We start from the raw sequence: 15,228 nt of genomic DNA on the forward strand, positions 1-15,228 counted from the left end.
TGCAATCCAAACATTATAGCATAACACAATAGAATAATAGAAAATGGTGGAGAAGTGTATGATCATTGCTATAAGTCTCACTGCCAAGAAAGCTAAACACAATTTGAAAAATAAGGGGCGGAAGGTGAAGTGGGCAGAAGGCTGACAGAGGTGTGAGCACACATGCAAGGTACTACTCTGACATCTGGAAGGCTCTTCAACAAGTGTCCCGGGCTAAATTCCCTGAAAGCTTTCTCAAGCATTGGTAGCCAAAAGATCTAATTGCTTTGGGGACTTGGAGCTTAGAAAACTGTACTCTAGATCTACTGATGAGCTCGCCACTGTGGCACTGAATGTCCTGAGATAATTCACCTCAGACTTAGCCTTCTTTTTCTTGCTCAATATGATCAGGAAACGATTCAAATATGGCATCAGGAAACTGTGTATGGTTTCTCCTCCATGACTCTTGTTTGTCTACATTTTTTTTTTTGCTGGTCGTGGGCCTGAACTCTGGGCCTAGGCGCTGTCCCTCAGCTCTTCAGCTCAAAGCAAGCACTCTACCACTTGAGCCACAAGTGCCACTTCCAGTTTTCTGAGTGGTTTATTGGAGAGAAGAGTCTAACGGACTTTTCTGCCCCGGCTGGCTTTGAACCATGATCCTCAGATCTCAGCCTCCTGAGTAGATAGGATTATAGGTATGAGCAGCTAGGATTACAGGTGTGAGCCACCGGCACCTGGCTTGTCTACATCTTTTATAGAAAAAAGTGAACCAATATTTAATAAATGGAAATTCCTATAATAAAATTAGAGCTTTCCAGAGTCCTTTGAATGTCATTTTGCCTCTGAATGATGGCATGTCATCTCAGCAGCAGAGATCAGCTGGGATTGAGGGGATTGAGCCTTTAGGGAGCAGGGCCTGGGCATTTTGTCCTTACTTCCCTCTCCTACCTCATACCTTTATCACTTAGGACAGTTAGCATTGCACTCACATTTGGGATGAGAACTTATAATACATATTTATTTCTTCACATCAGTATCTCTATCAAAAATGGGAAATTGAAAGAAAAGACAATGAGATGTTTCAAGATGAATAGAAACTCCCATTGGTAGAGGCAAAGCCAAAGGTACTCAAGACAACATTTAAACAAGTTGAAGGATTCTGATCCTCCTTATAGACAGGAAAATGTGTCACAAAAGTATAGTAATTAAGACAGCATGATATTGCTACATGATAGTAGGACAATTAGAAATCTACATTTAAATCAACCTATATATTCTAACAGTGCCTGGTGGATGTGTTTCACACACAATAATGGCAAAAAAGGAAAAGGAAAAAGGAAAAGGTAAACATAAGCCAGATGCTGGAGGCTCATGCCTATAATACTAACTGCTCAGAACACTGAGATCAATAGGGTCCAAGCTGAAAGCCAGCCCAAGCAGAAAAGTCCTTAAGACTTCATTCTAGTTAACCAGCATAATGCTGAGCTGGAAGCATGGCTCAAGTGGCAGGGTGCTAGTCATGAGTGCAAGAAAGCAGAATGAGAGTGTGAGGCCCTGTGTTCAAGTCCTGGTATCAGTACACACACATACACACACAAACACACAGATACACACAAGTGGACGGCAGTGTCACTTATAGTTAAACACTAATATTTGAAAGCATTCAAATAATTATATTTTGTTAATTGGCCAGGTACATATGGCAAAAAAAATTAATCATAGAAATAACAAAACTTCATCTTCAAGGTAGCAATTGTCTTTAATAAGAGGAGGAAATGACTAACACTGAGTGTCCATCATTTATGTTAAAGAGACAGCTGTTTGTTGTTTTTTACTTAATTATTTTTGAATGGGCAAACACTAACAAGGGCAGTGTGTTTGGTAATTCTGTAGGTGCAGTGTGCTTTAAACTAGTTCAACTCTACTACTGTTCCTCTCCCCCTTCCTCTTCTCCTTTCAAACAGAGCTTGGTGGGTTTTATTATATTATGCTATCTGCACAATTGTGTATGTGGTGTGTGTGTATGCATATGTGTGTGTAATTTGATCTTAATCTTCGGCATCATTTTGTCTCTCCCTGTTTCCTCCTGAGAAAAATCCCTTTTTATATTCATATCCTGTTTTCATCATTATCATCACAATCTTCATCATCATGTGATATTTGGGTTGTGGAGCTCAGCTTACCTCACTTACTATGATGCTCCAGTTCCATCTACTTTCTTGCAAAGTTGAGGAGATATATATAGAGAGAGATATGCATTAACACATAATATGTAATATTAATACATATACTTTAGATACTTAGATCTATCTATATCTGAAGATTGTTATATGGATAGATAATTTATCTCTATATATAACAGATATTTTGTATCTATCTATAATGTATTGTATGTATATATGGCATTTTCCTTGTCAACTCATCAGTTATTGGCCATCTTCGCTTCTTCTGTACTTTGGCTAATATGGACAGAGCTGCAATAAACAGGATTATGTGAGTATCTTTCTCGTAGACTGTTGGGATATATACCCAACAATAGTGTGGTGGGGTCTTGGGTAGGTTTATTTTTAGGTTTTTTGTTTGTTTGTTTTGAGGAAACTCCATCCTGATTTCCATACTAGTTGTACTAGTTTGCATTCCTGAAAGTGGGTGAGGGTTTCTTTTACCCCACAGCTTACTAGCATTTCTTCTTTGTTTTCTTGATGATGCCATTCTGACTAAGTTGAGATGGACTCTCAGAGTAGTTTTTATTTGCATTTCCTTATGGCTGCAACTGTTGAGCATTTCTTTATGTATTGACCATTTGTACTTCTAAGAATTGTCTGCTCAATTCACTTCTTCACATATTAATTGTATTATTTGCTCTTTTGCTATTTAATTTTTTCATTTGTAAAGCATTCATTAATTATATAAAAGGTTCATTATGATATTTGCATATATGCATATAGTGTTATTTGATCAGATTCATTTCTAACTTACCTTTTTTCACCCCTCTCTCCTTTCCTCTCTTTCAGAGGGACTCATTGTGCAATTTTCAATATGTATATTTTTAGCTGTTTATGTATCCTAAATATAATATTATCTGTTGATATAGCTGGCGAAGATTTTCTCCCATTCTGTGGTTTGGTCTCCTGATTCTTATAATTGTCTTCTTTCTCTCTCTTTCTTCCCATCTCTTTCTCCTTTTCTTTCTTTCTTTCTTTCTTTCTTTCTTTCTTTCTTTCTTTCTTTCTTTCTTTCTTTCTTTCTTTCTTTCTTTCTTTCTGTCTGTCTGTCTGTCTGTCTTTCTCTCCCCCCCTTTTCTTTCTTTCTTGTGCTACTACTTGGGCTTGAACTCAGGGCCTAAGTGCTATTCCTTAGCTTTTCATTCAAGGCCACTTCTCTACCACTTAACCACAGCTCCATTTCTAGCCATTCGGTGATAGGTTTCACAGTTCTTTCTGCCCTGGGTGACTTTGAACATGATTCTCAGATCTCAGCCTCCCGAATAACTGGAATTACAAGCATGAGTCCAGCATTGTGGGAGATTTTTAAGAGCTCATTAGTGGGACTCATTCCTTCATTCCCTTTCTTGGTTGTTTTTTTTTCCATTACCCAGCAATGTTCAGTGTTTGGATAATTGCTTCCTTTGATAGGTAGAAACTTTTTTTAATTTTATGTATTCCCATTTGTCAGTTCTTACTCTTATTATAGGAGTAATTAAACTTTGTTCAGAAAATAATCATCTATTCCTTTATCTTCCAGAGTTTCCCCTATAGAGCATGACACTGGCCCAAAAATAAGCATGAAGACCAATTACAATAATCTAGAAGACAAGTAGACCCCTCCCTCTTACCTTGTACAACAATAACTCCAAATCAATCAAAGACCTTCATGTAAGATTTGAACCTTTGTAAATACTTTGAGAAATCTCAAGGGTTTTCTTTTAAATGTATTTCTTTCTGTTTGTTTTTAAGGTTTTTTTTCTTTGTCTTTGGCTTACCTCCAGTTTATTATGATGGGTCTAGATGTGATCTTTGCGTTATTCTGCCTAAGGAATCAATGCCTTGAGATTTCTATTTCTACAATTTAGAAAAATATTTATCATGTATCTTCAAATACTCCTTCTACAATATTCCCTACTCTCCTTCTACATGCAACCATTTTATTATGTTTATTTGCTTTTTATATTGTCTCCTGTATTTTCCATCCTTTTTCTCCATGCTCAAATTTGGATATATTTCTTCTCTTCTAGCTTCTAGTTCTGTAATTCTCTCTGTATCTAAGCTGAAACTCTATACTTAAGTTCTTTCTTTCCAGTTACTTCATTGCAGGTAATTCAATTTGTTTGCTTTTGTTTCATTATTGTTGAAACAGGGTCTCATATAGTCTTGAACTTACAATCCTCCTGAATGCTGAATCCACTGAATCCACTGAATGCTCAATCTACTGAATGCTGAAGTTATAGGAGTGTGCCACCATGCCTGCTTCCTACCACCTTTTTTTTTTTCATAGTTTACAGTATTTTGTGAAAATTCTCCAGCTTGTCTTTTAATTCCCTGAACTTGTGAAGTGTACCTGCTTTAAAAAATAGTATCTGGATTGTCTGTGGGCTAGTTTTCATTACATTTTTTTCCTGGCTTGTTTATAGTTGCTTTGATCAGATGTTTATCTTGGATACCAAATTTAGCCCCTGGTGTTCTTAGCCACCACTGCTGAGATCAGCAATCATCTCCAGGAAAGAGATAGCACTGCATGCTGGGAGCACCTCTAGGGATTCTCTTCTCTGTCAGATCTTAGCCCCGATCCTGATAAAGTTCTTGCTGGCTTTCTGATTACACCAGCTAGAATTTCCTCTCCTTTCTTTCCTTCTTTCTTTCTCCTTTTTTTCCTTCCTTTCTCTCTTCATTTCTTTCTCTTTTCCTTGTGAAGGTAACAGAAAAGAGTATACTTTCCACAGACTGAGAGAAGCTGAACTAATTGGAATTTTTAAAATATCCAGTCTCTTTAGCCATCCTTGAGCCAGAAGTGACCTAGATTAATGTCATGGGTTGATATGGATCAAGAGGAATGGTATTCATACATTGATCTGTTGAATGACAACTTCTTTGCCTAAAGAAAATTAAAATATATTCAAAAAATTTTAAATTAAGTTTTTGAAAAGTGAAAAAAATAATATTGCCAGAAGCAGAGTGCTTCTAGGTGAATTTTTGGCATGTCAAATAGTCTATTTCTCTCTCTCTATACACACACACACACACACACACACACACACACACACACACACACACACACATATTTTTAAGGTAGTAGTACATAGGTTTGAACTCAGGGCCTTGTGCTTTCTAGGCAACTACTATACTGATAAGTCATGCCTCTACCACTTTTGGGGGCCTGATTATTTGGAGGATAAGGTATTACCCCCTGCCCAAGAACAAAGACAAACAAATAAACAAAAAGGGAAAGATTCTCTTATTTCTTTGCTTCCCACCACAGCTAAGATGACAGACATGGGTAGCAGTGCCCATCTGTGTTGAGATGGGGTCTCCTTGGACTTTTCTGCTCAAGCTGGTTTGGAATGGCAAACAACCTGACCTCAGCCTCGCACACAGCTGACAGGAATGTAACACTATGTATAGCTATTAGTTGAACAGGAGTATTCTGTGTATGCCTCGGCTGGCCTCAACCATGATCTTTCTGATTTCTGCCTCCAAAGCCATTAGAATTATAGACGTAAACCACTGGTGCCTAGCCTGTATGTACATCTTAATTGACCCAAAAATTCTCTTTCAATTTGGTTAAAACTCATGTAGCCATTTTTATAATGATAGAACACCAGACAAACAGATAGAAGGGTGTTTTCATTTATAATGACTGAGAGGCTATTCCCATGGAAAAGTATAGAACTTGAACTCCGTCATAGCTCAGTTTTCATTTGTTTGATATCACATTTCAGAATAATGACACAAAGCCCCTATTCTCAGTCTATTTACAATATGGGGATAAGAATATACTTCTGTCTCTCTCATGGGGTTGTTTGGAAGGTTAACTAAGATATGCCAGCTATAGCATCTAGTAAAATGGTCCCATAGGTACTCTATTTGGGGATATGGAGCACTTATCATTCCTATTATTTTATAAAAGATTAAGGCAATGGTAACAGCAAGTTCCATAGAATTCTTGGCATGCCAGGAATTAGCCATGCTATTAGTGTGTGGCTATGCTATTTATCCTTTGCTTTACAGTGGATCCATTTGTGGATTGTGTAAAAAAAAAAAATCATCATGGAATGACTGGTGGAAAGGAAAGTTTTCACATTAAAAAGGTCAGGCTCAGACCTAGCAATTACTGGATGTCACTGCCCTCTGGCCTCATCAAGGAGACATCAACTGAAAGTGAACAGAGCTCTTAAGTGCTGACCGATGCATCAGGCACAAACTCTCCTCTCCTGCGATGTTGCTTCTGCCTCAGGGACAGGACACCCAAGATTACTTCTCCAGGAGGAAGAAAGAGATCCCAAAGTTACTCTTTCTTTTTGGTGAACTTTCCTCGCTAATGTCTAGGATGGGTTATGCACCTTGTATCCATTATCTCTGTTTCCCCTAATATTTTGTTCCCTCCCAGATTCTACAGGTCAATAAACTGATGCCTATAGAAGTCATATAACATGCTGTGTGCCATCATAAAGCCAGAATATGGCAGACAATTCAGTTAACATTATTGACTACCTCCTGTGTGCCAGGCATTTGTAAGACAATCCATCTACAAGAGTGGGCAAAATGAATCCTTGCAAAGAACGTAAACTATGGAAGATGCTCATGAGCACATGCTCTAAATAAGTTCTTGTTATTAAAAGATGTTGACGTCAACATCTTTAGGACTGTGAATAAAATGCTAAAGAGTAACGATGAAGCCTATACCATAAATTGTGATCTAAAGGTATATTTCCATGTTAAGATTTGGCCCCTGTGCAAGTGCAGACCTGATATGCCTGTACTTAGCTTATAGTCCAACTGGCAAGTAACATATTGATATTCCTTAAATGCCAAGATGTGTTTGCCAATAGCCCAGAGGCTGGAGCTGGGTTAAGGCTAGCTTGGCATCTCAGCAGTTCTACCTGGGAATTTCCAGCTGATTCCTTTCAGCTTCAGTACACACCTGAAACTTGCTTGTTCCTGTCTCATCCCTCTATGTTATATGTTCATTTTTCCTGCCATAGCACTCACAGAGACTAGTTTATATATATATATGTGTTTTGCATATGCTAAATGGTCTATAAATGTTAAGTAGACTGACCAGCAAAAGCTGATACACCTGTTAAGTTGGGATATTCGAAAGTGTAGGCTATCAGAAGTCAAGAGGAAAATGAGTTTCCTAGCATAGAGTTGGGTAGGAGGAGAAGAATAAGAGAGGAAGCCTGCCCCAGCATGCCTTTCCTGACCCAGCATGCCTTTCCTGCCCCTTCTTCAAAGGGCTTTTTCAAGGGTGGCATCAATCAAGATGCACTGTACTCACTACCTGACACATGGAATTGTAACCTCTTTGTACAATCATTTAATATTTTTTAAAAGAGCCTGTACAGTTGTGTGTGCTTAACTTTTACCTTGGGATGGAGAAATACGGACTTCAGATATTGGCTTCTTGTTCCCAGACTCATGTAAACACATTATCTATTTTTTTAGATAGAGCATTTCAAATAAAAAGAAGATGCCAGGTGCCAGTGGCTCACGCCTGTAATCCTAGCTACTCAGGAAGCTGAAACCTGAGGATCACAGTTCAAAACTAGCCCAGGCAGGAAAAGCTGTGAGATTCTTATCTCCAATAAACTGCTCAGAAAAAGCTGAAAGTGGCACTGTGGCTCATGTGGTAGAGCCCTAGACTTGAGCACAGATAGGCTCAAGGACAAAGCCCAGGCCCCAAGTTCAAGCCCCAGGACTAGCAAAAAGAAGAAGGAAAAGGAGAAGGAGAAGTTCTCAATTAGGCTTTTCAGCAATGGTAGGAAGAAAAAATTATGCTTGCCATATTTCTTGGAGAATGCCAGGCTGAGGTCTCTAGAACTATGAATTCATCTTTATCAACTTACACATGTTGAGAGAACAGCAAAGAAAAACTTTAATGACAAGCTTTTACCAAGATCTAGTTTAGTGCTTCGATCAGGAACTAGATTTATTTTCTCAAACAGGAGGATAAATAAAACACTCCTGGCTTTGGTGAGTCCTGCTACTGCATTGTGAGAAAGAAGATGCCTTACTTTCTTTTCTCCCAGGTCAGACTGCCTAGTGACATCATAGAGTTTGGTAATAGTGTACTATTTGCTATTTGAATTACACATACACAGATGTCCACACATGCATGTACCTATGCACGTACACACATACAACTTCTCACCTTTTCCTTGGGTTTTTCATATTAGCAGAACCATGGTCTCAGATCAGCAAGAGCAAGACAGCTTTCTGGGAAGGTGATGTTTGAATCCATGACTTAACATGACTTCTTGGGCACTGTAACTGTGTATTCCCTATCAACATAGAAATGGTCTAGGTGAGAGGAGATGCAAAAGGGTAGCAGGAGTGCATTTAGTACCTAGAAAATGTCTAACCACTGGAAAATAATAAAGAGTAATCATAATCGCCCTATATATTAAGGTACCGCATTAGAAAGAGCTAGGAGCATATTTCATGTATCATTCTAATCTCAGCATGAAAAATTTTACCACATTTTGAAGGTAATAGAATTGAGGTTCACAGATGCTAATCTCTTACCTAAGAGTCATAGTTAACAGGGAGCTGAGTCATTGATTACACAAATTTCCCTGGAGGAAGACTGCCCAGAGTTAAGAATCAAAGAAAGAGATACCCTGAGAAACAGGCCTAATCAAACTCTTTTTGTCTATCTGTTTCCTAAATGATAAAGGCATTGACTTCCACCATCTCTGTGGACCCTTCCACCTTGGTGCTTCAAAGGCCTCACAATTCAGTCCAGAGCAGGACCACAACACCATATCTTTCTTCCTTGTTTGGATCCTTCTGCTTAGACTCCCCATCTCTCCTCCTAATTTTCCAGGCAGAAGAAAGTCAGAGTTGAATTCTGGAAGAAAGCTTATGGTTCGATTCTATTACTGACAGGAAGACTGACAAGAACGAATAGTACTCATTTGATGGCCACAGCATTAACGGTGCTTTCCAAGCCACCAAAGGCCTCTCAGAGCAAGAATTTATGCATGCTGGGATCAACGTTAAGCTGACTATGGCCGATGGGGTTCTGCATAACTCAGTATTACACTGTCAACTATAGAGTATCTTTGGGCAATACTCGGCATTTCCTTTCAACAATCTGAATCTAAAGAAAAGATAGGAACACGAGAAGGAGAAACAACCGCAAAGGCACTGATACCAAATATGTATCTGACTTTAGTAATATTGCTTCAAAAATATTAACATGGAGAGAAAATAGTAAGTAGGGTTTTATTTTTATTTTTTAAGCTGGCTTACTAGACTGGCACTCTACCATACCACTTGAGCCATGCCTCCAGCTTTGTCTTCTGCTGGCTATTGTAGAAGTGAAGTCTCTTAGACTGTCCTGGGCTGGCCTTGAACTGTGAAACTCCAGATAATAGATCACAGTCTCCTGAGTAACTGGGATGATATGCATGAACCACTAGCACCCAGCAAAAAGCAGTCATTCTTTCTTTACTGTCTTCTTTCTTCCTTTCTCTCTCTTCCTTCCTTCCTTCCTTCCCTCTTTTCTTCCTTCCTTCCTTCCTTCCTCCCTCTCTCTCCCTTTCTTTCTTTCTTTCTTTCTCCCTTTCTTTCTTTCTCCCATTCTTTCTTTCTCCCTTTCTTTCTTTCTTTCTTTCTTTCTTTCTTTCTTTCTTTCTTTCTTTCTTTCTTTCTTTCTCTTTCTTTATTTCTCTCTTTCTTTCTCCCCCCTCTCTCTCTTCCTTTCATTCTTTCTTCCTTTCTTTCTTTCTTTCTTTTTTTTCTTTCCTTTCTTTCTCCAGTACCAGAGTTCGAATTCAGAGCCTTGTGATTTCACTTGGCTTACTCACCTATAGCTGGTACTCTACTTCCACTTGAGCCATGTCTCCAGCTCAGCTTTTTGTTGGTGAACTGAAGTTGGAATCTAGCAAACATTTTGCCCATGCTGGCTTCAAAATACAATTATATGCAGCAGTGACACTCACTAGACACTATGTTGAAAATTAACTATTCAACTTGTGGGGAAGGGGTATCAGGAGGAAAAAATCGGGAGAAAACGAAGGGATAGATGACACTGTTCAAAAAGAAATGTCCTCATTACCTAATTATATAACTGTAACTCCTCTGTACATCCTCTTTACAATAGCAATAAAATTTAAAACAAATAAATAAATATATGCATTAATTAATTTAAAAAACACAATTGTCTAGTTCTCAGCCTCTTGAGAAGCTAGGATTACACCAGCACTCTGTCCAAATTAATGTATTTCCTCCTTAAGTCTGTGCATGTAATGGACTAACTACAAATAGATAACTATTTCCTCTATGGACTTAGAAGTGTGAATTCAGTTAAAGCAAACACTTATTAATTTCTTAATTTGGGAGGAGATGAAAAATCTCCTAATTTAAGATTGTATGTATGTATGTATGTATGTAAGTATGTATGTGTGTTATACATATAAAAATACTTGTTTTCTTCATGTTTCAATAGACATAGAACTGTTTGGAGTCATCTTACTGGTATACTATGTGTCTCTTATTTATACCAAATCTTACCCAATTCTTTGTGGTATTACATGCCCCATTTAACTATAAATTACCACAGACATAACTTTACCTGCCTCAAACCTGTGTCACAACAAAATTATGCATCACATTATTGGTCACATTATTATTGATCATCATTCAAGATCTCAGTTCCAACAGATGCTGGCTGGAATGCTCAGCCTAGAAGTATTTGGATGGAAGAATGGACCCTTCATTGTAACACTCACCTCACAAACAAAAGCATTTCCTTCACTTGCTTATTTTACTACCTAGATTCACACCACAGGCACAATTTCACAAAAATCCTTCACAAACAAGGACTGGGTATGTGGTTTAGTGGTAGAGTGCTTACTTAGCATCCATGAAGCTCTGGGTTCAATTCCTCAGTACCACGTAAACAGAAAAAGAAGTGGTGCTGTGGTTCAAATGGTAGAGTGCTACCTTTGAGCAAAAGAAGCTCAGGGACAGTGCTCAGGCCCTGAGTCCAAGCCCCAAGACACACACACACACACACACACACACACACACACACACACACACACACACACACACACACACACACACACACACACACCACCAAAACTAAACTTTATGTTTGCAAGTACCATTCAGAAGAGAAACAATATATTATCTGTATTAGCTGTCTCATTCACTCTTAATGGAATATGAGCAAGTAGCTAAGGGCAGAAACCTACGCAACCCAGAATGCTAGGTGAGCTAGAAAAGAAGGAAGTAAATAAGGAACAAATTATATTTTTTCTCAAGGAGAAGGGCCCTGCCTTGAAGGTAACAAATGTCTCAGGACAGTGAAGAGAAGAGGGAGGGCATGGGATGAGCAGAACCTGAAGTAGCACTATTCATGCTTCACAGCTGTGTCAAAGAGTTCCAGAGCCAACTGCATATACAGAATTCTGCTTACAGCTCAGTTTTTCCCAACTACAACTTGATACTTCCAGGTGTGATGCAGGCATAGTCTAGATCAATAGCCCACTGTGAATGAGTCTGACAGCTGCTGCTCCTTTCCAAGCCATAGTAATGACACCAATTTTGAACCAAGGTGATCAGTGAACTACCTGTTCATACCTGTTGGCCCTCTGCTGTTTGGCAAGAAGAAATGGAACTATAGAGAAATTCAGGGAGAAGTCACATCAAGGGGAAAAAAATGATTGAATGCAACTGTGTGAGCATATGGAGACAACTGTCTCCCAAATGTTATTGTGAGGCTCATTCTGGCCTAAAGGCATTGCTGTTCTGATGCATTCTCTGCCTGGATCCTCTCCCACATCCTTAAATCCCTTGTTCAGCATTTGCTGGAGAAAGAAAAGGGCAATTGCTCTTTGGAAAGCAGCTATTTTGTCTTCAAACCTGAACTGCAGATTTTATACCTGTAATTCACAGTAAAACTTAATACAATGGTTTCTGGTTCTTTTGGAATTACAGATTTGGTCTTCAGGGGAAATGAAACAGAATCAGTAAATCTATAAATATGTGACATGTGTAGAGAAGTACAGTCTCTGAGGAAGTAATGGATTATTTCCAGTTGGAGAATCACTGGCAACAAATGTGTGGCCTGCATGACTCTTCTCACCTAACCTTCTCTGTGACAGATATCACTAATGGATTACGATGTCCTTTCTTACTGAGCTCATATACAACCTCAGAATCCTTTGAACCAGAATTTTAATAGCCATTATCAATCTTTCACTGTTAAATTTATGATTTAAATATATTTTCCATCTCTGATGACAACTGAAGAAAATAAATAGATGTGTTATTATGAGAATAACAATAACAGCCCCTAACCAGATATGCTTTTGTGAGAAGTCTGGAGTTGTGGTATAGACAGCAAGGCAGTAAGTTTTCATAGAAGAACTAAACATAGCTGTGGACATTCCCGTATAATTTAAAAAGCAAAACAGATTAAATACATGTCTTTGTACATGATGCAATATTCAGGAAACTAAGGCAAGATGCTAACTAGAAGAGGAGTGTTTTCTTTTAAGGCCTTCCAGGAAGCTAGGCTACACCTGACTCTAGCAGGCATCTGTCATCCTAGCCCAGTACCTGAAGCCCTGTATAGGACTTGACTGCAATTCACCATTCCCTAGCTTCGAGCAGGTTGAGTTACCCCAGAAACACAGCAGAGCAGAGCACAGTGATCCTCAAACCATTCTTTCATCAACCCTATTGGTTATTTTTGCCCTATCTATTACTATCTACTTAATATTTTATTAAGTATTTTATTAACTCACTTCTAAATTTACATAAATTCATGTTAAGATTAATTATAGAATTAATCTATAATTAGCATAGTCACCACTAGTGGAAAAAAGCAGTCTTGTTTGCATACAGTAATTTAAATAAGGGTTAGCTCCTTTTAGCCTGGCATGATGATACATGCCTATAGTTCCAGCTACTCTGAAGGTCAAGACAGGAGGATCATTAGAGCCCAGGAGTTCAAGATCAGTCTTGTCAGCACAGTAGGACTCCATTTGAAAAGAAGAAGAAATAAGAACTACTTTTAAAGTCATTTGTTTATGTGCCTCTCAAAATAATTTTACTTTATTTTTAGGCACAGTTCAGCAGAAGGGTCTCTATCCATTACTTTTAAGGACGTGTAAGTACCTTATTTTATCCTGGTTGGGGACAGTTGTTCCAGTGTAAGCCACAAGGGCTTGAGAATCAGACCAACATGTGATCACATCCAGGCTGTATGCTTGATTACTTCATCTACAGATGAGGAAATAGTACAAATGAGGAAAATAGTACAAATATCTGCTGTGATTGAAGACTATCAATTTAATCATATGGAGAAAATACAGACATGCTGTTGTTGCTTGACAGATGATGATATATTTCATGTATAGTACTATGTCAGTTTTGCTTCGCCAAATTTCTGAGACCACAAACAAAAATATGCATTTGAGATTTTAAATCCTCTATCATTCCTATTTTGGATTCATAGTTTTCCATGATAAGATCTTATTTCCAAAAAGTAATTGCATGTTGCCTTTCCATTAAAACCACCAAGAACAAAACTGTAGTAAGAAACAGAATGAAGGAAGCCCCCAGGAAATGTCAAACAGCAGTACCTAAGAGCTAGCTTCCTTCCTGCATGACCTGTTGGTGTGGTCCAAATGAAAGGTTTCTTTAAGTAAAATGCAAATAAGATGTTACTCCAGAGATCCTTTATCTGATGAATCTGGTAAATGCAACTCATGTTTGCTAGGGAGGGGGGAGGGACTACTTCTCCCAAACACTTCAAGTTCCTGGGTCTTATTTACATTTGTCTCTGAGACAGGAGGAGAGCTCAGAGTGTCCACTACTCACTCTACCCTTCACCTGTGGGTTGGCGGTAGCCCTGGGAATGCTCTCTGATAGGTCCATTCAGCAATCCTGTTTCCTTTATTCCTTGGCCTTTCCGTTTAACACTCCCTCTCCGGCAGTAACTCCAGAAAGGCTTTGCTGAAGTGTACTCGGGCTACTAGCACTGGTCCTGGACCCATAATTCATTTCACAGCAGCTGCCAAAGAGCTGTCAGACAGTGGTTCTTATAGCCATGGGTCAGGTTTAAAGCTGTGACCTCAAGGAAATGTATATGTTCCACATCCCATTAAAAGTAGCTTGAGCCAGACATCGGCCCCCATGGAGTCCATCGACTGGGTTTTGCTTGCTAGGTCAGCGCTGTGTGCACTGAGAGAAAAGTTTTTCCTAAAGGCTGAGATTTCACTCAAAATATTTTCCCCTGCTTCAGCAAACACTCATCCATTTACTTCTGCCAGTTAAAAGTGTTAGCTCTATAATGCAACTCAGAAGCAGAAGATGAGAGTCAACCCAATAGAATTTCAATTCCTTTATGCCATCTCTATTGACTATTTCCTGAGAAGAGTAGGTAGGGTTTGATGGAGTGGCAGGGTCTACAAGTAATTGGAATACAGGGTTAAGAATGCTAAGGTGGAGTAGGGGTGGTCAAACCAGCAGTACTGCTGTAGATGCAAGATTGGAAAACATATAAACACTGAGTATTTTCTTACCTACAAGAACTATTGTCATAATCTCCAAGCCACATCGCCTGTCTACCACATCCATACTCTTTTCCACATTCTGCCACTATAATCAATCATGTTAACATGCACAGCTAATCACATCACTTTTCTAAAAATACATATTGCCCAATGTCCTTAATATGGCATACAATGTCCTGTAGAATTTAGTTACAGCCCATGTCTCTGGTCAGATTTCTTATCACTCTCCATCCCAATACTGTGCCCTGCTGATTTCTGACTTTCCCTGGAATGCTCCTCCTTCTCTCATATATCAATTTTTTTCTCTAGTAATAGCTTTCTCTGTCTTACTCCCATTGTGAGAATTTACGCAGATCAACGTCGCACCTCACTCTCCTTGCCTCTCTATACTGGACGAGCAAGATTGTTTTGTTCATTCATTTAACTTATGGTACTTTTTTTATACCATAGTCTGATTAATGAGAACCTTTTCATTGCAATTGATTAAAAGCAATCTAAAT

At 38.7% G+C, this 15,228-nt stretch overlaps 1 long non-coding RNA gene across 1 annotated transcript in view; it reads right to left on the bottom strand.

The window, feature by feature from the left end:
* The window catches only part of LOC138837311 (uncharacterized), a 109,183-nt gene that overhangs the window by 33,732 nt on the left and 60,223 nt on the right, over window positions 1-15,228 (bottom strand). The window contains exons 2-3 of the long non-coding RNA XR_011375298.1: window positions 13,329-13,433; window positions 8,347-8,476 (exon numbers count right to left, since the gene is read on the bottom strand). This is a non-coding gene — a long non-coding RNA (uncharacterized lncRNA). The remainder of the gene's footprint in view (window positions 1-8,346; window positions 8,477-13,328; window positions 13,434-15,228) is intronic.

The sequence above is a fragment of the Dipodomys merriami genome, unplaced genomic scaffold (assembly GCF_024711535.1).
Source record: "Dipodomys merriami isolate MVZ:Mamm:240054 unplaced genomic scaffold, mDipMer1.0.p SCAF_27, whole genome shotgun sequence".
NCBI classification, from domain to species: Eukaryota; Metazoa; Chordata; class Mammalia; order Rodentia; family Heteromyidae; genus Dipodomys; species Dipodomys merriami.